At 42.3% G+C, this 25,248-nt stretch overlaps 1 pseudogene; it reads left to right on the top strand.

Annotated features, from left to right (window-relative positions):
- The first annotated feature begins 759 nt into the window (after window positions 1–759).
- On the top strand, window positions 760–21,268 carry LOC118154558 (large ribosomal subunit protein uL24 pseudogene; annotated as a pseudogene).
- The last annotated feature ends 3,980 nt before the right edge of the window (window positions 21,269–25,248 follow it).

Raw genomic sequence — 25,248 nt, forward strand, 5'->3', positions numbered from 1 at the left:
CAGTAAAATTTCCAGGCAAGAGTTATCCATTTGAAAGCTACGTCATTACTCCCACTCATATATTCCATTTAATGGATCTCTCAAGTGTTACTGAATATTATGAAGTACTCAGTTCATGATAGAATTAGAAGCCATGTTGGAGGGGAGAGGAGCACCCACAAAACCAAATTGAGAGCCTGTGTTCTCAGAGAAACCAAGCCTGGCATAGAATATAGCATCTTTTGAATGAGGAATATGCCTTTTTTTTATTTGGGATTATGTAAGGGTTTCTTTAGAATTGCCTCTTTTTTTATTATTGGTAAGATATTTGAAAAATGACTCAATTTAGAATACTGAATTCTTTTTCTAAGGTCAAAAGAAAGTGTTTGAGGCAGATTCAAGATGGCTACAGATTTTCACATTCCTCTCATTAAGAAGGGGGGTCTACTTCTCTTTTCCTGGAATCTGAACTGGCCTTAGTGACTTCCTTGACCAATAAACATTAGCAGACACGATGACCCGGGAATTTCAGGACTGAAATGTAAGAAACCTTATGTCTTATTCCTGGTACTCTTGGGAACTAATTCTTGAACCTTGAGCCACATGTAAGAAGCCCAACTTCCACGGTGGAGTGAATATGAGGCCACTTGGAAAGGGAGAGGTCCAACTGAGCCAGCTTTCTAGCTGTCCAGGCCAAGCCTGTAGAAGTGAAGCTATCCGGGAATCTACAAACCTGCCCAGCCACCAGCTGAATAACCGAGTATCGCCAGCTGACACTAAATGGAGCAGAAGAACCACCCAGCCCAGCCCTACCTGAATCACAGACCCGCAGAATTAAGAGGTATTTATAAAATGGTTGTTGCTTCAAGCCACTAAGTTTTTAGGGCAGTCTGTGATGAAGCAATGAATAGCCAAAAGAGATTATGGTGTAAAGTTCCCTCAAGGGACTCTTCTGATGGTGGGTGTCAGCTTCTATTCAGCTGGCCACCTCCTCTGCCATTGTCACAGTGGGAGCAAGTCCGCAGTGCTAGGCCAGAGTTGACAAAGCAATTCAGTCATGTTCTTTGAGAAGTGAGATCAGTTATACTGGCTAAAAAGGGACTAAAAAGAGTTTTGGGGGTGATGACTTTATGGCTCCATGACTAATCCCCAACCGCTCAATAATAGGTCCAAGGCATGTGCCACTGGGATAGGTTTTCTACACTTCCCCCAAGCCTCTTGTTTGGGGTGGGGTGGGAGATAGCTGGAAACAAAAGCGACTCTGTTTGTCATCGTGTGGCTAGTGATGGCTTCCACGGATCCACATAGCGCTCCCTGACCCACTTTGTCTTTAAAGAGTCTTTTCCAATCCTTAGTTGCTATTAGCGTTAAACATATCCATGATCACAAAGAATTTGAAAACCTTACTGTGGAGTTTCTGGTAGACAAGAGGGCAAATCCGAAAGTGTCAATTCAACACAGAGCCTGAGAATTCCAGTACGAGGGAGGCTTTCTACAAACTTAAAGGATCTTCCACCAAAGTCTCTCAGCCTCCCTCTTCATTAAAGGTCTTGTGTGTTTTCACCCCTCTCCAGCTCTAGTTTCATTTTGTGAAAAGGTTCACTGCCTTATGTGCCATGAGCAGACAGGCTTATCGAATGAACTGTAAATCTAATCAGTTTGGCGCAGGGTTTTCATGGGAGCCATGTAAACAATAGCTGGAGTTGTGTTAAGCTTCAGTGACTCCAACTGATTCCCAGTTTGGTTCATTTGTGAAGAACAGTTGGAGATGCAAAGCCAAGCTCATTAATTTCTAAAGAACAATTCTAAGAGAGGAATGAGCTGTCGATCCCCAGAAGGTTTTCACTCCAAGCTCTAACTACAGGATTTTATTTATGGCATAAGGTGTGTCTTCGAGTTACTGTTTCCTTTCATTCCTCCAATATTCTGTATTTCTAAGGAGATCCTGGCAACTCTTATTGAAATTGGAATCCTGTGGAGGAATTGAGCAGAGAACTTCTCCAAGTTCCTATGGTCTCTAAAATAGTGAGCAAAGTATGGTCCTCAATCCCCCACCCATGTTTTCTTTAAAATGTAGTTGTGCCCTACATTACCTCTGACAAACAGACTTAATTAGTTTCAGTTCTAGTTCTCATTCACGTACTTTTATAGACACACATTTTTGATTTGAATTTCACTCTCAAGACTGTAAAGTTTATATAGTTATAGTGCTGAAGTCACACCAGTTTTTAATCTCCTAAATTCACACATGCTTAGTTTCCAGATGGAAAAATGAATATTCACCACAGCTCTATCAGGAATGCCAATTTCCCATCACTCCCTAGCATTGGGCAATGCGGTTATAATACTGTGTTAATTTAAGACATCTCTGGTCCTCTGAGCCTTGTATATACATACTAGCTGAAACTGCAAGTAGAAATGAATGGAGCTGATGATATTTGCCTTATCCCAATTTTTCCGTGAGGAGGAGAAAAACACTTGTGCTTGAAATAAGCAGATGTGAAAACACTTCTCACTAATCAAAATGTTTACCACTAGGTTATGAGAGGCTGCCTGTTTAGAGGCAGTGAACCTGATATGTATACTTAGCAATATAAGTCTATTTAATGTGACAAAAACCTTGGAGCAGAATTTTTGCAGCTTAGTTGAGGGTGATCACTAGCAACAGCACACTTCATTGTTTATTATGCTTTTGGCAGTTCATGAACTTGGATCCAAGAGGGCCTGGTATGTCTGTTTCAGTATAGACTCTCACACCAATATACTTACGCTTCAAGTCACTACACCCAGAAGTAATGCAGGGGAGGAAATGCAAAGAACAATATCGCTACAAGATTCGCAGAATGATCTTTGTAAAGTATTTTATATTGAATTAAGGAAACTTTCATTGGAATACATTAAATTAAGTCTCTAATATTCTGGAAGACAATAAAAATCATGCAATTGTTCTCAATTTGATCCCAGGCAGTTGGAAACATTTGTAACAGGAAATTCATGAAATAATACATATGAAGATGACAGAAAATTACCAATGTGATTCTGTAAAGAGCTTGCAACTTGCCTAATTCCTTTCTATAATAAAATTATGACCACATAGACTGATAGAAAGTGACTAGGAAGTCCATCTGTGTTTTCTTGATTAAGACCATTGTGCTAGAAAGTTAAACACTGCATGTTCTCACTCATATATGAAAGCTAAAAAAGAGTTGATCTCATAGAAGTAAAAAGTAGAACACAGGTGACTAGAGGCTTGGAAAAGTAGGGGGGAGGCAGCTACAGGGAGAGATTTGTTAAAGGATACAAAATTACAGCTAGATAGGAGGAATAAATTCTGGTGTTCTTTATCAGTATAGGATGTCTACAGTCAATAACATATAGATTCAAAGAGCTAGAAAAAGGATATTAAATGTTCCCAGCGGGGCGCGGTGGCTCAAGCCTGTAATCCCATCACTTTGGGAGGCCAAGGTGGGTGGATCATGAGGTCAAGAGATCAAGACCATCCTGGTCAACATGGTGAAAACCCGTCTCTACTAAAAGTACGAAAAATTAGCTGGGCATGGTGGCGTGTGCCTGTGGTCCCAGCTACTCAGGAGGCTGAGGCAGGAGAATTGCCTGAACCCAGGAGGTGGAGGTTGCGGTGAGCCGAGATCACGCCATTGCACTCCAGCCTGGGTAACAAGAGCGAAACTCCATCTCAAAAAATAAAAAAATAAAATAAATAAATAAATGTTCCCAACACAAATAAATGATGTTTTACATGATGAATATGGTAATTTCCCTATACCATGATACATTATATGTATTGAAACATATCTGTTATATGTACAGTTATTGTCAATTAAAAAAAATAAAATTTTGGCCAAGTGTGGTGGCTCATGCCTGTAATCCCAGCACTTTGGGAGGCTGAGGTGGACAGATCACATGAAGTCAGGAGTTTGAGACCAGCCTGGCCAACATGGTGAAACCCCATCTCTACTAAAAATACAAAATTAGCCAGGCATCGTGGTGCACACCTGTAGTCCCCGCTGCTCAGGAGGCTGAGGCAGGAGAATTGCGTGAAGCTGGAAGATGGAAGTTGCAGTGGGCCAAGAGAGTGAGATTTCATCTCAAAAAAAAAAAAAAAAATTTAAATGGCTTAATAAAAAGACCACTGTGATTGTAAAATTCACAGAACTCTGCCTGAAACTAGCTTAAGCTATATAGTTGATATTCAACAAAAGGTTATGGAATTAATTGTGACAATGGAACTATTTTGTGAAGTATTTACCCTGTAGTAGATACTATTCAAAACATTTTACATGGATTAATTCTTTAAATCCTCACAATAGCCTGTCTCATAAATACTCTTAGTGGTCCCATTTTATATACAAGAAAAGTGAGGAGGAGCGGGGTCCCATAGGCCCCCCCACATCATACAGCTCAGAAGTGCTGAAGCCAGGATTTGATCCCAGGCAGGCTGGCTCCAGAGCCTATGCAAGCAACCCCCACTCCCAACTGCTTCCCAGAACCTGGGACTCTATAAATCACCAATCAAAAAAAAGTATAATCTTTGACTTCATTTTGGTTTAAGTTAGAGTTATGGCTCATGGTTTGAACCCAAAAGGTAGTAGTGTTCAATGGGATGGTATCCACCTGGGATATTCAGAAGAAAGTCCCATGGGATGCATGTTTACAATCTACCTTATTTAATATCAGTATTTGTTAGGCAGATAAAAAGTGTTAGAATATATACCCCCAGGCCAGGGTGGATTACCTGAGGTCAGGAGTTCGAAACCAGTCTGACCAACATGGTGAAACCACACCTCAATTAAAAAAAAAAAAGAATATATGCCCCCAATTTTGTTTGTTTGTTTTTTGAGACAGAATCACATTCCGTCGGCAGGCTGGTGTGCAGTGGCGCAATCTTGGCTCACTATAACCTCCGCCTCTCAGGTTCAAGCAATTCCCAGGCCACAGCCTCCCGAGTAGCTGGGATTACAGGTGTGTACCACCCTACTTGGCTAATTTTTTGTATTTTAGTAGAGACAGGGTTTCACCATGTTGGCCAGGATGGTCTCGATCTCCTGACCTTGTGATCCACCCACCTCGGCCTCCCAAAGTCCTGGGATTACAGGCATGAGCCACCACTCCCGGCCTGTCCCCAATTTTTATATGACAATAAATTTAGTAGAATTGTTAATATTCTGGGAGATAATGAAAATTCACTCTCAAAAAGTGGGGAGAATAGTTCTATGAAAACTATTCAGTTCACTTAAGATGTACCAGAGATATTTATTAGTCACAGTGCCTGATCAGTTGCTCCCAGTTGCATGGTCTTTTAATGACAATCTCACATGCCTAGGACAATGACGGGACATAGGTGAACACCTGACCCAAGGTGCTGGGTCACTCTTGAGCCTCAGTCACTCCACAGGCTAGAATGAAAAAAGGAGCTGGTCGGGGCCAGGCCTGGTGGCTCATGCCTGTAATCCCAGCACTTTGGGAGGCTGAGGTGGGCGGATCACAAGGTCAAGAGTTCAAGACCAGTCTGGCCAACACAGTGAAACCCTGTTTCTACTAAATATACAAAACATCAGCTGGGCATGATGGCACACACCTATAATCCAGCTACTAGGGAGGCTCAGGCAGGAGAATCGCTTGAACTCAGGAGGTGGAGGTTGCAGTAAGCTGAGATCATGCCATTGCACTCCAGCCTGGGTGACAGAGCAAGACTCAAAAAAAGAAAAGAAAAGAAAAAAATGAGCTGGTCCTATCAAATTCTCACACTCTTGGGAATTTGCTTTGGAAGACAGAATGACTCAGTTGGCAACCGTAAGTAACTTAAGTTGGAAAGTTAGGATGTGGGTAAAGGAGAGGAGAGATCACTGTGGCCAAGTGCATGTGCAAGCCACAGCCACGGAGCACGGGAGCTTTGAGTGAGCAGAGCAAGGTGGTCAGTTTAGAGAGATGAATGAAATAGAAATGCAGAGTGAAAGAGATGGGGGAATGAGAGGAGACATACATGAATGAACATGAGAGGCCGGAGAGTGGCCCTGAATCACGCTGCCAAGATTTCTGGTGGCTCTCAGGTTCCACTGAGGTCCCTAAGAACCCTTATAACAAGCCCCATGGCCTTAGATAACTCCAGAGGATCTTTGTTCTTTGTGAACAGAAAAACCTAATGCAAAAAGTAGATGACTAAAAATGGTTAACTTTTGGGCAGAATCCTTCCACCCAAAAATAACTTAAGGAAATATTGACGTGGAAAAATAAAAATGACATAAAATTAAGAATAATTTACCTATATGGAAGCATTACCAATATAATATTGGGCTATATGAAAATGAATGCATTATATAAATCATGATTTTTCAAAGAGCTGGAGTTTTTGCTTTTGCTCTTTTAAAATCAGATCTTACATAACATACTGTCTCATGTTAGTCATCCTTTTAAAAAAAGACATAGGGCTTCTGGCAAGGGTTCCAATAATAATCCAAATTATTAAAGTATGTCTGAGAAGTAAAGCCACAGGGGGTTGATGCTATGTGGTCTAGAAAGAAGAAACCTTAAACGGTGATTTCTTTTTTATCTTTAAGAATATTGGCTGAGGTAGAAGGATTGCTTGAGCCCAGGTGTTTGAGACCAGCCTCGGCAACATAGTGAGACCTTGTCTCAACAAAAAATAAAAACAAAAATTAGCTTGACATGGTGGCACTTCCCTATAGTTCCAGCTACTTGGGAAGCCGAAGTGGGAGGAAGAATTGCTTGAGCTGGGGAGGTCAAGGCTGCAGTGAGCCAAGATCATGCCCCTGCACTCCAATCTGGCAAAACAGCAAGATTGTCTCTTTATAAACTAAAACAAAGAATACGGAAGAAGCTGGACATAGTGTCTCAAATCTGTAATCCCAGTACTTTGGGAGGTCAAGGCAGGAAAATCACTGAACTCAGGAGTTCAAGAGCAGCCTGGACAACATAGTAAGACTCTGTCTCTGCAAAATAAATAATAAACAAACGAACGGTGTGGTGGCATGCTCCTGTAGTCCCAGCTATTCAGGACGCTGAGGTAGGAGAATCACTTGAGCCTGGAAAGTCGAGGCAGAGGTGAGCCATGATAGTGCCACTAAACTCCAGCCTGGGCAAGATGCTCTCACTCAAAAAAAAAAAAAATACTGTATATATATATATATATAATTTTAAACACTGATCACAATTATCTCTTGTATTCATAGAAATAAAAATGAGCTTTGGTCAAAGATTTTCTGTCAAACGTGAAGAGGAATCTGTTGACAGTCTGCAAAAGAAACCCAGAACTGCTTAGTCCTGGACATAGACGTTTATGAAGGAATTTAGAAACCCCTGGAAGTCCTGGATGGTTGCCAGATAGGGCTCAGAAGGTTTTTTTTGTCTTTGGATCTGAGCTGCAGATAGAAAAATATAGTGTCCATCCATGAGTGCCATGGAAAGTTGTGAGTCAGATAAAAAGGAACAAATGGAGTACAGATAAAACAAGGAAGAAGAAAAAAGCAAAGAAGGGAAGAATGTCAGAGGAGGTGTTCAAGTTAGCATTCACTTTCAGGATGATGTCTTAAGGCCACTCTGACCGCTCTTATTTTGTGGACTGTAGCATGTAACGAGCTGGTCATCATTAAAACACATCCTTGCTTGGAAGTGAGTCAAGCTGAGCCTGACATAGAGTGGCCAGGGGTTTGAGCATTCACATGCAGTTTCCTTTCCCCACTCTCCACGAGGCCTCTGTGGGACAGCTTCCATACCTGAGGGAATCAGGCCAAGACCGAGTGAGTCATCAGCTCACTTTAGGAACCCACCTGCTTGCTCCAGAGTGACCCCATCAGAGCAGGAATGGCTTGGCCAGAAGACTATCACCAATGGTGCCACCCTGTACCACCTCTGCCCTTGAGTTAGGATGTAATTTAAAGGAAAATGGGGTCGGGCGCAATAGCTCATGCCTATAATCCCAGCACTTTGGGAGGCCGAGGCGGGTGGATCACCTGAGGTCAGGAGTTTGAGACCACCCTGACCAACATCGCAAAACCCTGTCTCTACTAAAAAAATACAAAATTAGCTGAGTGTGGTGATGGGCACCTGTAATCCCAGCTACTTGGGAGGCTGAGACAGGAGAATCACTTGAACCCAGGAGGCGGAGGTTGCAATGAGCCAAGATTGTACCACTGCACTCCAGGCTGGGAAACAAGGTAAAACTCAGTCTCAAATAATAAAAATAAAGGAAAATGGGTGGCATGGCCCTTATTTCTAAGGTGCTACACTGATGAAGAGAAATTCAAAGGTAGATTTGTCTCCATGTGGGAGCATGGAGTACAAAATCTTAATCACAAATACATACTTGTTTCGTGAGAAACCTTGAGCTCTCCATGTGTCTTGGTCCTCCCTCTTCCATCCTTATTAAAGCAGGTTAGGCTGACTTTTCTCTGCTTGACATGTCATACTACACATAATATACAACATAGACATATATGACTATGTATATGACTATGACTGAGCTGCTATGTTTACTTGAAGTTGGGCTTTTTAAAAAAGGACAAGGTTGGGCATGGTGGCTCATGACTATAATCCCAGTACTTTGGAAGGCCAAGGCAGGAGGATTGCTTGAGGCCAGGAGTTTGAGACGAGCCCTGGAAATTTAGTGAGACTCTGACTCTACCAAAAAAAAATTTTTAATTAAAAAATTAGCAAGACAGAGTAGCACGAACCTGTAGTCCCAGCTACTCAGGAGACTGAGGCAGAAGGATCCCTTAAGCCCAGGAGTTCAAGGTTACAGTGAGCTTTGATCATCCCATTGCACTCCAGTCTGGGTAACAGAACAAGAGCCTGTCTCAATCAATCAATAAGGACAAGAAAGGAACTATACAGTACTCACTACTCAAAATTCTTGGTTTAGGAACCACTTTAGAGGTCATAAGGTTTTTGTGCTAAAAGAGATCTTCGAGATCATGTAAAATTCTGTCTTCTCCTATGGATAGAGTTAAGGAAACTGAGACCCATAAAGGATAAGGGGCAGAACCAGGTCCAGCTTGTGAGTCTCCTTAATCCCAGCAAGTACTTTCCCCAGAAAACCAGATTAAAATGAAAGTGGCATTGTTCTTTTTCTCAACATCTCACCACACTAGAATTCATAGATTCTGCAGTGGCAAACAAATCATGCAGTTGTAGAGCAAACACCTGGCAGAGGCTGAGGCAATTCTGTGGCTTTCCGCTGAGGCTGGATCTTCTGCCTTCATGGGGCGCAGTAATCACCAGTCGCTGCCACCAAGGTTCCATACAATGGCTTACAATCTGCCTGGTTTCATACCATTTCTCGATCCAGAGGTCTGGATGAGAAGACAGAAAAACCATCCTTCCTGCTGTAGGAAGAGGCTCTACCCTGAATTATGTTAGTTTATTTCCACAAATTCCTCCTAAAGTCAATCAGATCAAATCAACTTATTCTAATATGCCTTGAATCATGCTTGCTTGCGGCATGAGTGTGAATCCAGTTTAATTTTTCATAAGTGAATGAAATTATTCTAAATAAAAACTGTTTTAAAATAAAGTATGAGTCACATGCTCAGTATTAAACAAAGAAACTTAGACAATAGAAGTGTATAAAACAGAAAGTGACATATTCTACCCTGTCCAGTGCCCCTCCCTTGAGATAATCATTGTTAACAGTTTGGTTTACATCCTCCCTTTTATGCCTGTAGGAACATGTTTATAAGTATTTGGCTTTCAAACCTTGACTAATGCTTAAAAGCTCCTTATTAAAGATCATAAGTCAAACTTCCTATTAATAATGTATTAAGCTCACTTTTGGGGTCCTGAAAACAAAAATAGTAAGTGTAGAATGAGAGCAACCTGGTTTTCTGTGACTTCTTTTGTCAGGTTACCTCAAACATGCAAACAAGTCAGATCTGGTAATTTAAAAACAGGACTCCAGCCCTGACCAGAGTTAATAATAAGAACTATCAAACAGAAATTATTTTCCAGTGCTATTCTGTGGAGTTGCAGAAAAGTCTCAAGCCTAGGAAAGCTCGATTTAATCCAAATGTTATCTTATTTACCACTCATAATGAATCTACTTGGCACAGTATGGTGCTCTATGTTCTCTGGTTATTTCCTTTGGTTACAATACTAACTTTGACTAGGGTGCTGTTCCTCTGCTATCTGGGGAGGTGGTTATAAGCTGGTCTGATTTGAAGGAACAGTCTCTCTAGTCTCCCTATGACTAACACAAGTCCACACCCAGATACCTGAGGGTTGTGTCTCTACACGCCACAGTTGAGGCTATGTAACCTCGGGTGCTATTTATCTGAAGGGCTTCCAAGGCTGCTGAGCTCCTGGCAGCTCTTCAAGAAGAAGGGACACCTGCATTTGGGAAAGAACAGTAGCTTCCCATGGCAAACATTCACCACTTGTGGACCTATAATTAGAAGGGGATAACATCTTGCAAGCTGACTGCTGGTTCTCATGGTCTCAGAAAAGCGATGAGTTTCCATTTCATCCCTTGTAACTGAACAGGACACAAGGGGGTCAGGTACAGGGAGTGTGTGTTGAGCACAGTGCCTGATGAGGCTCCTGCATTGTGGTCTGGGATGCCAATGAGTTCTGTTTAGGTAGAGGAAGACAAAAAGGTAAAGCTTAAATGAGTGTCAGAGCAATTTTTGTCATTGCTCCTCACTCTCCCTCTCAGGCACAACTTTGACCTTAGACCTAAACTTCAGCACAACTTTCTGTGTGCTCCTGAAGTGCTGTTGTCTGCATCAATTTATTCATCTTCAGAATAGGCTTAGCAGTGCCCATCTCTAAAGGAGGATCAGCCGGTCCATGCCCAAGATGGGTGTTGAAAATATAGATCAATGTCACAAAGTCTCACATACAATAATAAAAAAAGTACTACCCAATTTCTTCTGCTATTCTGGATTTTTTTTAAAAATCAGTCACTAGTTGAAGTAAGCTAGGGTAATATTTTCTCAAACTGAGATTCATAAGTTCTGAGATAATTTTTAAAATTTGGGAATTTCCTTTGGATTATGATCTAAGAAAAATCATATCAGAGTGTTCTGGCCCGTCAGGCCAACCATCTTGTAACTAGAACTGCCTTGAGTTCATTATCTGTGTTGCTGTTTCCAAGAAAACTGGTGCTAAACTTTATCAGTGTTTATGCAGCACTGTACACAACACTGTATACAAGACAATGTACTAAATTGATTGGACAATCAACAGGGGATCAATGGATAAAAACAAATATAAGAGTTAAAATAATAGTGATGAGAACAATTAAGCCTCAAATAATGGCTCATCATAATCCAGATCAAAAGCATCAACCAGCTAGTGAAACATGAAACAATCAGACACATCTTCCTCCTATTCAATCCAACACCAGCAATTTGGTCTCCCTAAAGTATCATCTATCACATTTTTAAAATGTTCCTCATTTAAATTTCACTGATTTTTATAATTATGGATACTTAATTAATAAATGTATTTTAGCATTATACTTGTTTAAGGGTTAAAAACCTAAGAAGTATATAACTAGTTTTATTTGATGGTAATGAAGTAATGTTACTTAAAAAAATCTGAGTCATCACTTGGGCTAATAATTTTTTCCATGAAAAGCTGTCTATAAATGAACCAAATTTGAGAAACACTGAATGACAGCATTAGCCGGGTGGGTCTTGGTGCTCTTATTAAAGAGAAAATCGGCCAGGTGCGGTGGCTCACATCTGTGATCCTAGCACTTTGGGAGGCCGAGGTGGGTGGATCACGAGGTCAGGAGTTCAAGACCAGCCTGACCAACGTGGTGAAACCCTGACTCTACCAAAAATAGAAAACTTAGCCAGGCGTGGTAATGTGCGCCTGTAATCCCATCTACTCAGGAGACTGTGACAGGAGAATTGCTTGAACCTAGGAGGCAGAGGTTGCAGTGAGCCAAGATCACACCACTGTACTCCAGCCTGGGCAACAGAGCAAGACTCTATCTCAAAAAAAAAAAAAAAGGAGAGAGAAAATTCTCATTCTAATGTTACCTATTAAAAAAAATTTGTCAGTAACTTTCTAGCAGAAATTTAAAGCTAGTAGATCTTCCTAATGTCATTCAAAGTCTTCTATTAAGATGTTCAGACCACCAGGCCCAGCTAATTATTGTATTTTTAGTAGAGACAGGGTTTCACCATGTTGGCCAGGCTGGTCTTGAATTCCGGACCTCACGTGATCTGCCCACCTCGGCCTCCCAAAGTGCCGGGATTACAGGCGTGAGCCACTGTGCCTGGTCCTTACATGGAATTTTTTTTTCAGAAGTGTATTAGAACATTTTTATCAGGTTTTCTCCAAAATCCCATTGACTTTTTTATTAGGAATGTGTTGGAAATTAGAGCTTAATTTGGGGGATTGGCTTATTAATAATATTATGTCTTTTTTTTTTTTTTGAGACAGGGTCTCATTCTGTTTTCTTGGCAGCAGTGCAGTGGTATGGTCATGACTTGTTGCAGTCTTTACCTCCCAGCCTCAGGAGATCCTTCCACCTAAGCCTCCCAAATACCTAGGACCCCAGGCACACACCACCATGCAAAGCTAAGTTTTAAATTATTTTTTGTTGAGACAGTGTTCTACTTTCTAACACTATCACACTGGATATTAGGTTTCAACATATGAATCTGTGGGGGACAAACATTCAGACATAGCACTTTATATATCTTATGGTATGTGTGTCTTATTATGAATGGAATCTATATTTTTATTCTATTTTCTATTTATTGCTTGCATACAGGAACAACATTGATTTGCATAATTATTTTGTAACTAATTCCTCTGATCAGGTCTGATAATTGAGTGCTTCCATTCCTTTTCCTCTGAATACCATTAATGGCAGATGCCATTTTAAGTAATGCCATTAACTCAAAAATTATTTAAATCTCTTATTTTGTGCAAATGAAACCATGATGAGACACCATCTCGCACCAGTTGGAATGACAAGTTTTAAAAAGTAAAAAAATTACAGATGCAGCGGAGAAAAGGGAGAACTTATACACTGTTGATGGGAATACAAACTAGTTCACCCACTGTTGAAAGCAGTTTGAAGATTTCTCAAAGAACTTAAAACAGAACTACCATTCTACCCAGCAATCCCATGACTGGGTATAACCAGAGGAAAATAATTCATTCTCTCAAAATGACATATGCATTTGCGTGTTCATCACAGTGCTGTTCACAATAGCCAAGGTATGAAATCAACCTAAATGCCCATCAATGGGGATCAGATAAAGAAAATTTGGTACATAGACACCATGGAATACTATATAGCCATAAAAAAGTGAAATCATGTCCTTTGCAGCAACACAGATGTGACAAGAGGCCATTATCCTAAGCAAATTAATGCAAGAACAGAAAATCGAGTACTATATATTCTTACTTATAAGTGGAAGCTAAACATTGACTACACATAGACATAAAGATAGGAACAATAGACATGGAACAACTAGACGAGGGAGGGAGGGAATGGGAATGGGCTGAAAAACTACCTGCTAGGTATTATGCCTACCACCTGGGCGACAGGACCATTTGTATTCCAGATGTCAGCATCACAACAATACACTCATGTAACAACTCTGTACATGCACCCCCTGAACCCAAAATTTTAAAAATAATAAATAAACCTCTCATTTTGGTCATGTTTCCATTTAATTCCTTAATATAACATTTGTTATAATATAAATAAATTTACAGACACTATTTTATTAATAAACTTAATACTCTAGTGTGGTGTGTCACTCATATTTCCCCGTATATTCATCGTAATTTGACAAATATAGTTTTTCTGTTACTTCCCTTGGTTTAGACAGTCTTTTAACAGATGGTCTGATTTTAAAATAAGGATTATTTTATCTCCATAAAATATTTACATCTCATAAAATAATATATATATATATATATATATTTTTTTTTTTTTTTTTTTTTTTGAGACAGAGTTTCACTCTTGTTACCCAGGCTGGAGTGCAATGGCGCGATCTCAGCTCACCGCAACCTCTGCATCCTGGGTTCAAGCAATTCTCCTGCCTCAGCCTCCCGAGTAGCTGGGACTACAGGCATGCGCCACCATGCCCAGCTAATTTTTGTATTTTTAGTAGAGATGAGGTTTCACCTTGTTGACCAGGATGGTCTCGATCTCTTGACCTCGTGATCCACCCACCTCAGCCTCCCAAAGTGCTGGGATTACAGGCATGAGCCACCGTGCCCGGAAAAATAATATTTTGTTACAAAACAGTTCTTAGTATGCTACTTCATTTAGTCAGATGCCTTGCCTTACCTCTTAGTCTACTGATAACACTGAATAATAGCACGCTGTTGCACATTTCCAAACAGTGACAGGTCAGAAGTAAAACTCTGGTTGCTAATCTGCTGTGCTTGCACCATGTCAGACTCTGGCTTTCGAGCAGCAGAATCTTGGCATTTTTGTTCTGCTTGCTCACTGTTTTGGCCCAAGGAAATGAGTTGGATGAGTGCCCTTCTTTTTTATTCAGAGATGCCATAGATTAATTTTAAAGACTTTCTTTCATCTACATAACAGAATGGGTTCAGATAGCCTTTTAAGCTATTATCTGCAGTTCAGAACTTTGTGCTGGAAAGTCATCCTGGTTATACAAAAGGGGTCTGTTGGAAACACTGAACAATGAGAGTTTGACATTTTTCTCCTTCTGCCTCCAGAAAAGAACCAAAGCAACTATTTTATTGCATTTATGTATTTCATAAAAGAATGTGGGGGTTATATTTATATGCCAGCAAACTTCATGAAAATGACAAAATGGTGGAGCTTGTGTCAGGCGACGCTGATTAATAACTCATTCCCATTGAGATGGCTGAAAGAAAGTGGTAGCAAATTATTCTATGTGTTCTCCTAGACACTCAAACTGTATACTTGTTAAAATATGAAAAAATAAGAAGCAGTGCCTGATCCAGGATGAAACCTAGCCTTATTTTGTAGGAGTAGAGCTGGAAAGGAGGAAAACAGTAAATAGCATGGAATACATTTTGAATTTTGGCTGAAATTAGGCCATGGATACAAATATTTGAAACAAAAATGAAATTAAAATTTTTTTTTTTGCCCTGACACTTAAGTGCTTCTCAATGACATTCTGAGTTTTTTGTCTCTTCTCTTGACTTCATTGATTTTTGTGTAAGCCTGCACATGTGCACATTCTTTGAATATAAATGGCTTTAATTAAAAACTACCTGAGCCAGAGAGTTCACTCTGGTTCAGGAAATGCAATTCTCAGCTTGGCAGGGTGAAGATTTAGTAGAAATGATTTTACATCCTGGTTGCCCTTCCAAAGGAGCTGTGACTTTTCCAGGACAATCTCTTCTTTGAACCCAACATGAAAACACATTAGTGATCTTTTCAGAACAAAGAAATATACATAGGAAATAAAGACATTGTTTTATCAAAGCTTCATCTTCTACTCTGACGTAAACTGGCTGGGAAAGAAAGTGTCTCCTTCCGAGAGGAAAGTGGTTCAAGTCTGTTTTCTCCATACTCAAAAATCCTACTAAACTCAATTGCAATTATAAAAAAAAGACGCATGCCTTCCCATCTTCTCTTCTCTAGAGTTTCGTCCCAATCTTCCCCAGTTTGTCCAGCATATGTTGTGAGCCCACTGCCATTCAGTGTGTGTGAATTACTAACTGGGTAGCCAGGGTTGGTCTGCGTGCTTTTATCCAAACGGCAACTGACACATTATTGATCAGATTTATTTGAGCTGGTTTTGCCTCCTTCTAGGATGAGGAGCAGCACTGTTAGAATCTGGGCTGCTCAGTACACAGAAGAGAGCAACAACCCCTATCTTACAGCCTGTATGGCCTCCACCCTGGGCCCCAAAGACACCCTGGCTGAGACCAGTTCAGGATAGATTTGTCTTGGGTATTCCACCTTCTCCATCCATATCCTCTGACACACATGGTGTGTTTGTGGTGGCCCTCAAGCTTGCCACTGCATGTAGCCAAGAGCCAGTTTCCTTCCGTCTACTTTAGCGCTCACTCATGGCCCCAGACAATCCCTTTCCACCCATAGACTCAATCGTGAGTATGCAGTGACAAGGCCTTTGCTGCATCCCATTGTCTCTGCAAGTCTTTCCAGGACCCCCCTTCAGGGCTCCCTCCAGCTTCTTCTCCCTTCTGAATTCTCCACCTACAAGTGTGGACTTGATGCAAACCTACCACTACCCTCACTGATAAACCCCAAATCCAGCCCCATACCTTTGCATTACCAGTCTGAGATCTGAGAATCCCAGCTCACTGAAAGGCTCAGGGACTCTCCAAGAGGTGCCCAATGAAGACATATCCCAGGATTTAATAGGACTGTGGGACCAGCAAAATGCCCAGATTGTGCTCATCGTCTGAGTTTATTCTCCTCCTAATATGAAGGGTAACAGAAGTATAGTTGTGCAGCTTAACAGGCTGGTACCTAAGGACGTTTAAGGAATATCTAAACCAAGTGTTGATAAAAGTCACATTAAAGTCTGGAGCCAAGCACTCCAGAAGATACAAACCAAAAGGTATATAATCATCTGCCACTCTGAACTTTTCAAAGAGACATAAGTTTTAAAATATTTTTTCTACGTTTATTTAGCACCACTATATATGCCAGGCATTGCACTATGGGCCGGATAACAGAGGCAAATAAAGACCACTTGGTTAACACAAGGAACTTTACAATGCAATGGGGGAAATGAGACACATAAACAAATGGCAATGATGCGGTAATGGATGGGTGTGCTGGGAACAGCAGGGACCTCCAGTAGAGCGTGAGAGGCTCTGAGTGGAGGGGGTGGCTTATTCCCCAGTTATCCTAGGCTTACTAAGCTCTGATAATAGCAATAGAGTTAAAATCCCTATTTTCAAGAGGTTCACCTGTTACTAGGAGAGCACAATAAACAAACAGATGCATATCAAACAGCATGATAATGAGCAAATAGAGATATATACATGGGAGGCAGGGGAACTCGGAGGAGGGCCTCTCCCCAAAGGTAATGCTCAGGATCTTTAACTCACCAATCGGAAATGACTGAGCAGTAAACAATTGACTCTATAAATGGCTGCACTGGCTGATTAGGAAAGAACCCTGTCCCAGCCCAGACTGCATGGCCTGGGAGCTTCCTAGAGGAAGTGAGGCCTGATTAGACACTTGAAGGACAAGTAGAAATAGACCAGGCAAGGGCATTTCAGAGGGAGATAACAGAACACATGCAAATGCTTGATGGTGTGAGAAAAGAGAATCAGCATTCCTTCCCCAAACACCCTTAGTGAGCACCCAGACTATGTGCACCTGGGGGTTCTCAGAAGCAGCCCTTGTGGAACGAGACAGCTCACTCAAGTCATTAGAAGTGACATTTGAAAATGATCAACACTCAAAACAACACACACGCACCCATGCATGCACACAACACACATGTGATACTGTTGTTAATAACCAGGAGCCCAGAATCCACCAGAGATAATGAAGAGCAACCACTGAGCCAAGGATGAAAAGAGAGAAACTGGCAAATCAAGAAAAGCAGATCGAGACGGAGGGAAAATTAAAAGAACAGGCCTGAAAAAATTTCCGCCAGAGGAAAATAAAAGATTAAGATTAAACCATAAAACTGCTCTAATTATAAGTCTACTTAGTGGCTTAAGTGAAGATATGTTAATAAGACTAAATGCAAAAATGGAAAATAAGCAAATGTAACAAATATAGTGTCATATCTGACGCAAGAAAGTAGCAGGCAGCCGGGAGTGGTGGCTAATGCCTGGAATCCCAGCACTTTGGGAGGCCAAGGTGGGCAGATTACTTGGGGTCAGGAGTTTGAGACCAGCCTGGCCAACATGGCGAAAAACCATATCTACTAAAAATATAAAAAATTAGGCAGGCATGGTGGCGTGTGCCTGTAGGCCCAGCTGAGGCACAAGAATCACTGGAACCCAGGAGGCGAATGTTGCAGTGAGCTGAGATCATGCCACTGCACTTCAGCCTGGGCAACAGAGCAAGACCTGTCTCAAAAAAAAAACAAAACAAGTAGTTGGCATTTGTTTTTTCTGCCTGCCCAGAACCTACCCTATCCTTCTGTAAGGGAGATCCCCTTTCCCTTGAGGGGCTCAGGCCCTACAGTTCATACAGTTCAGCTGGAGCTGACCCTTACCTTCCTCTGCCACAGGTGTGGGAATAGTGGTGGCTCCAGTGATGAGTTCACACGTGAGCATATGATTTAGTCCTCTCCCAGGACTTTCCTGGTGGACTTAATGTGGAGAAGCTCTTCCTCACTGGGAGTTGCTAAACAGGTTGCATGTGAGCCACAGGATGTTTGAAACCATCTTCTCCAGTGGTGGAAGATGGGGCTTGATGTCATTTCAACTCCTGGAGCAGAGACTCACTCCTGGACTTTTCTGTATTTGAGCTAATTCTTACTTTTACTTAGCTAATTTGAGTTAGATTCTGTCACTTGAAACCCAAAAGGTCCTGATTAATTGATGAAAACTTTCAGTCACTAAAATAATGATTTCAAGTGACAGGCAGTCTGGCCAAAAACTGACTTTCCTAAATGGCCAGACCCTACATACATTGAACACTCACAAATGAAAATACAGGAAGAGAGAGCTAGATAGCATTCACAGAATGCATTTGATTCTGATTTGTTAAAGAATTTCTGGTGCAAAAAAAATTAGGCCAATAAAAAGCACCATAATAAGGCGTCTTCCAAAAACATTTTGCATATGTCGGAAACTCTACCCAATTGATTCCTTCACTCTATACAAGTTTATCAAGCAGGTCCAGGCTGGGCACTGCCAGGGAGAAACAGGATAAGACAACATCCCTGCATAGAGAAACTCACAGTCCTGTGGGAGGCAAACACGGGAGCAGATACACTAGCAGAGGAAGGGCCGTAATCCAGGAGAGATGAAGTGCCACGGGAGGCCACAGGCAGGCAAACAGTTTTCTTACATCAGAAGTAAAATCAGTCCCTCCATCGCAGTGGAGAAGAGATCCACAGAGACCTACTCACCTATCACATTTCATTTATACATGTTAATTAAGCTGGAGAAGATTCCCTGAAGCTTTCCACCCTTGAGAGTGGAAGAAAGGAAACCTACACTGGTTGAGTTCCTAACCTGCGCCAGGCACTGTTAATTTATCTGAAACTCAGAAGTAATGAGGCATCAGCACATTACGCAAATGCCAAGGCCTTGATCTGTTCTGAAACCATTTAAAAAAAAAAAAAAACCAATTTATTCACTGGCAGTCAGTATTTGCGGGGAACAAAAGAAAACACCAATTCAACAACTAAATCAATCTGACAGTGCTGGTGACTGCAACACTGTGGATTTCATCAAAATGTAAGGGGGTACCAAAAACGTCAGAAAGCAAGAGAATATTTTAATGCAAACACCCGGCATGAACAAAACATCAAAATGTGAAATAAAGACATGATCAGATCCAGCCCTGCACTTGCATACCTTGTCCTCACTTGCCTCACCCTAATTGGACGCTGATCCCCAGCCACATTACCCAGCTCTATGCACCTTATAAGGGTTGTCACCTGTCCCTGTTCAAAAAAAGAAAAACGATCCTTAAAATGAATGTGGCTCTCGTACCCATGATTGAAGACACCAGGAGAACATAAAGCCAGAAAGTTTGCCTAATCCCTGTAGGTGGAGAACCACCTGCTTGGGGAAAGGAGGAAAGCTAGTGTGGGTGATGGAACCCTGTGCTCACTGTTGAGGTAGGGAGAGGGGCTGGGTAGATGGTGAGCGGAGTGCCTGCCCTGTAAAGAGATTTGTTCATCAGGGTTCTTTTTTTGAGACAGAGTCTCACTCTGTCACCCAGGCTGGAGTGCAGTGGCACGATCTCAGCTTACTGCAACCTCTGCCTCCTAGGTTCAAGCAATTCTCCTGCCTCAGCCTCCTGAGTGGATGGGACTACAGGCACACGCCACCACGCCCAGCTAATTTTTGTGTGTGTTTTTTTTTTAGTAGAGACGGGGTTTCACCATATTGGCCAGGCTGGTCTCGAACTCCTGACCTTGTGATCCACCCGCCTTGGCCTCCCAAAGTGCTGCTGGGATTACAGACATGAGCCACCATGCCCGGCTGCAGCAGGGTTCTTAAAAACAACACCAGGCTGGGCATGGTGGCAGGCACCTGTAGTCCCAGCTACTCAGGAGGCTGAGGCAGGAGGATCACTTGAACCTGGGAGGCGGAGGTTGCAGTGAGCCAAGACTGCAATATTGTACTCCAGCCTAGGCGACAGAGTGAGACTCCATCTCAAAACAAAACAAAACAAAACAAAACCAAAAACAACAACCAAACCCTCTGAATCCCTGATGGAATTAACCAGATAACCTCAGGGCGTCTGAAGACACTAGTAATGACACGTACAGCACCTCTCCTCTTTCCCTTCTGCTGTGGTTTGAATGTTTGATTCCTCCCAAACTCAGGTTGAAATTTAACGCCATTGTGACAGTATACAGAGGTGGGACCTTGAAGAGGTGATTAGGTCATGAGGGCTCTTCCCTCTTGAATGGATTAAAGCTATTATCTTGGGAGGGGCTTCCTTAGAGAAGGATGGGTTCAGATTTGTATTGAATGGGTAAGCATACGACTCATTAAAATAGTTAAAGTAAGAGGCCAGGCTCACATCTGTAATCCCAGCACTTTGGGAGCCGAGTGGATTACATGGGGTAAGGAGTGCCACTGCTCTTTAGCCTGGGCAGCAAGAGCAAAATTTCTCCTAAAAAGAAAGAAAAAAAAAGAGCCTTTTGCGGTCATCACCTAAACTGGAGCTGCCAAAGTGAAGTTCAATCCCTTTGTGACTTCTGACTGAAGCAAGAATCGCAAAAGGCATTTCAATGCACCTTCCCACATTGGCAGAAAGATTATGTCCTCCACTCTTTCCAAAGAGCTGAGACAGAAGTACAACTTGCGATACATACCCGTCCAAAAGGATGATGAAGTTCAGGTTGTACGAGGACACTATAAAGGTCAGGAGACTGGCAAAGTAGTCCAGGTTTACAGGAAGAAATAGGTAATCTACATTGAACAGGTGCAGCGGGAAAAGGCTAATGGCACAACTGTCCACATAGGCATTCACCCCAGCAAGGTGGTTATCACTAGGCTAAAATTGGGCAAAGACCGCAAAAAGATCCTTGAACGGAAAGCCAAATCTCACCAAGTAGGAAAGGAAAAGGGCAAATACAAGGAAGAAACAATTGAGAAGATGCAGGAATAAAGTAATCTTATATACAAGCTTTGATTAAAACTTGAAACAAGGGAAAAAATGGAAAAAGAAAATTGACTTAATTAATAATGTGATTATATTGATAAAAGTTAACTTGGGCTCTGAACATGGAATTAAATGTACTCCCCCTACTAAGAACTTAGAACCATGCAATTCTTTGTATTTTGACTCTTGAGAGTCTCACTTTTTCTGAAAGATCACCCAAATTCTGTGATGTAGTTCATGCAAAGCAGTCATTGAAATAACATTTAGTTAACACCTACAATGTGCTGTAAACTTTATGCCATTAGTTGCTGAGTCTGCAGGAATGAATAAGGCATAGTTCTTACCCTTGAGGAAATGGTTATTAAATGAGGGAGAAGTATACAAATAATCAAAATGCAACCATGCTATGTGGCAACAGAGAAATGGACACAAAATAGTTTGGGAGTATGGGGAGATAAAACACGGATTCTGAATCCTTCATGTTCTAGAAATGAAAAACGTAGAAACCCACTTCATTATAACATCAAGGGTGTTTTTAGGCTATCAACAGAAAGATTTGCAATCAACCAAGAAAGACACTGAGAAGAGTGGTATTCGGAAACCTTTTAGGAAGTGTGGATTATCACACCCTTGAGAGGTGTCCTTTTACTCCAGCATGCAAGTCTTGTAGTCAGATGGGGAAATCAATCATTAAGGCATCCGATTTCAGAGCCAGCTGGGAAGTACTGGCTGGATTCCACCTCTGTGGAATGGCCCAAGAGGAGCAGTTCTCTGGGAAGGTATCTCTTGCTATTTATCTAGCGCCCTTTTAGTGTGCGCAGTCAACAGCTGCTGACTTGACTAGACTCCCCCCACCCCACTCCCATGTCCTTCCCAGGTGTGCTGGGACAGGTCACCTCTGGCTGTCATTGAGCCTGGGGGAAGAAGGAGAGAGAGAGAGAAACAGAGCACAATAAAAATTTTCAAATGAGCTAGAAAAAATGAATTCTCTATCTCACTAAGCCAAAGGGGATCCATTTAATACACCAAGGCTACAACTAGGAGGCTACAGTTTCTTCCCAATTAGCCTTTTATTTCTGCCAAGTCTCCACAAACAAAAGAACTGACATCTATGCAGAATCAAGTCACTTGGAAATAGCTCCCTAATATTCTTGCCAATAATTGTAGTTAGTTTCCCACATCTATTATTTGAAAACTATGGACCTTTGTTAAAGAATAATTTGCCAAATTGTAAAAGTGTTGCTAGAATGGACCTCAGATATCCAGTCATGAGAAAGCTGAGGCCCAGAAAAGTCAACTGAATTATCCCAAGTCACACAGCAAGGTAGTAGCATAACGGTCTAGAAGAGCACAGCTAAGCCCTGGACTCTTAATTAGAGGATCTTTGATGGGAGCTGTCATATATATGTTCTTGCTTTCATCCATGCAGTAAGACCCAAGAAGAATGACAGTGTTTACATTGTGGAAGATTTTCTACATGTTAATGAGTGTGTGTGTGTGTGTTTTCTTGGCAAAGCACATGTCTGTTTAACTGTCAGCTCAGTCCGCTATTGTGCTTAAGATTCTTTGAGTTCAGGGAGAACTGCCCTGAGGCTCCAGAGAATGCTACACCCACTCCCTGGGACTCCTCACACACACCGCTGTGGAAGGTCTGCCTGGAAGCCTCCCAGGGCAAGTCCTCCCAAGGGAAGGGGAGAGGATACCACCCAAAGAGCTCCAGTGCACATCTGTTCCCAGGCCCCGGCAGAAACCATCGCTGGAATTCAGCAAGAAGCCTGCAGAATCATGACTATTGCTCTGGGGCTGGCAGTTGTTAAGGACTCGTTAGGGAGTGTCAGTTTTCCACAGGCAACTGCATTTCAGAGAAAAGGGCCTGAACTTGAACTAAAAAAAAAAAAAAAATGCTAGCAGCTATTTCTATTTCAAGGGAACAAGTTGTTGAACCTAAGTGGCAAAAATTCACAAACCCCTTGATCTCCCACTTCTGGCATGTTCCATCCACTCTGAACTAAGATGTGGGTCTGAACTATAAAATGAGCACTTGGTGAGCCTCTGCCTTCACCTCCGCCTCCGCTCCCCTCCTCCAAAACCCATGCTGAGAACATAGTCAGCAGCCTTTGGAATTCTTCACAGTCAAGGAGGAAGTTAGGAAGACAGGTTTGAAAGCTGAGGCCAGCCAATGATGGCACATGCTGGGATGCCCATTTATCCCCTGTGTGAGAATGCCAGTAAATGTATGTACAGAGGCTGATGCTTTGCAAGAAAGCAAAGAGGCAACAAATACCATACCTGCATTTAGGAGCATAGGATCTGGAGCAAGAGCTAACCCCTTGGAAACAAAGACCAAAATAAGACTGGGCACTACACATGGTTCAGAGATGGCATCTTACAGTACAGAATTTAGGAAGCAGAGAGGTCACTAAAAGCCAGAATACTGTCCACAGCCTTCTTCTCTTCAGGCCCTCCGTAGATGCTGTCCTCTTGGAAGTCTGTCCCAGCTTTCCTCTTGAGTCCGACTCCTCTCCTAGATCAGTGGTTCCTGATCAGTGGTTCTTCACTTTAGACTCTGTCAGTCGCTGTGATGGCTATCCAACTGAATGAGCTTAATTCAGCAGGTCTGCATCTTGGCAATGCACTCAAATCACCGGGGAAACTTTAAAACCTGCCTATGTCCAAGTCCTATCCCAGACCAATTGAATCCAATTTCCCAGGTGAGAGACCCTCGCATCAGATCCTAATGGCGGCCAGGTTGAGAACCACTGGTTTAAGCAATAAAAGGCAATTTGCAAGCTCACCGAGGAAAACCACAAGAAGGTGGAGCTGTCCTTAGGGACGACTAGAACCAGAGCATTGAACCAGTCAGGATCCTCTCATTCCTCTGTTCCCCTTTTCCTGCATAGCTGTTGCATCTTCTCTCCTTGAGATGGGAGTCATTATTAGTAGTGGCTCTGGCTTCCCCTTTAGCAACCAGAGGATAGAGCTTTCCTTTTCTCAGTTCTGTATTGACCAGCCCCTACCCCTTTTTTTTTTTTCTAAAAACAACTCTGGTCTTCAAGGGGTCAGGTGCCCACCCCTTGGCCCATGTTTAGAGGGTTTTATTGGCCCAGCTTGATTCATGATTGTGTTCCTACCCCTGGGGAGGGGTGCTGGGGAGACTAACATAGAGCCTTGCTAGTCAAAATGTGGTCTGTGGACCAACTCTTCAGGCATCATCTAGAAGCTTGTTAAAAATGGAAATTCCCAGGTGCCATCACAGACCTGTTGATTGAGCACTTGCCTTCTAACAAGATCCCTAGGTGATTTGTGTGCACATGGAGGCTTGAGGAGGACCACTCTAAAGCTCTGGTATCACTTTCTCAGGTTGATGAAAGTAGAGGTATTCCTTTCTCTTGGTTTCATGCTAAAGCCTCAAAAGAAGGATGCCGCCACTCCTCTACAGCTTCTGACAGCAGCAGGACCAACACCAGGTCTGTCTAGCCTGGTTGGCAAGAAACCCAATCAAGCTCCCCAAATGATTCCTTCTTCTCTGTCTCAAAAGCTGGCTCTAATCAGGCTCCTGGGGTGAGGTCTGTGATTTTGCTGCAGTAGCTGATAGGGAAGAGGATGTGGTGCTCTGGGCCAAACAGGGTCCAACAGCTGGTGCTTATCAGCCATGCTCTGTGATACACAGAGATGTGTCCACGTCTACCTTCCTGGCTGAGGATATGTGGGAACTCAGAGCTTTCCCTGGGAATGAATGACAGAGCAAGGAAGTGAGTAGGCTGATGTAGGTGAGATGGCATCCTACCAGCATCTTTCTAGTCAGCCAGGTTGGGGGATTTGCCTTTGAAACTTGGAAGCACGTGGGAAGCACAAACATATAATCTGGGGATCTGCCCACTCAGTTACTTCAGCGATGCTCTAGGTCCTTCCTGGAGGATACCATTTTCAAGTTCACTGTACTCCCTAGGCCCCAAGCTCTACCTTCTGTGTCAACCCATTTTCTTCCCTTCTCTTTCCCTTTCCCTGCCCATTTGCTTTCCCACTCAAAC

The sequence above is a fragment of the Callithrix jacchus genome, chromosome 6 (genome assembly GCF_049354715.1).
Source record: "Callithrix jacchus isolate 240 chromosome 6, calJac240_pri, whole genome shotgun sequence".
In the NCBI taxonomy this organism is placed as follows: Eukaryota; Metazoa; Chordata; class Mammalia; order Primates; family Cebidae; genus Callithrix; species Callithrix jacchus.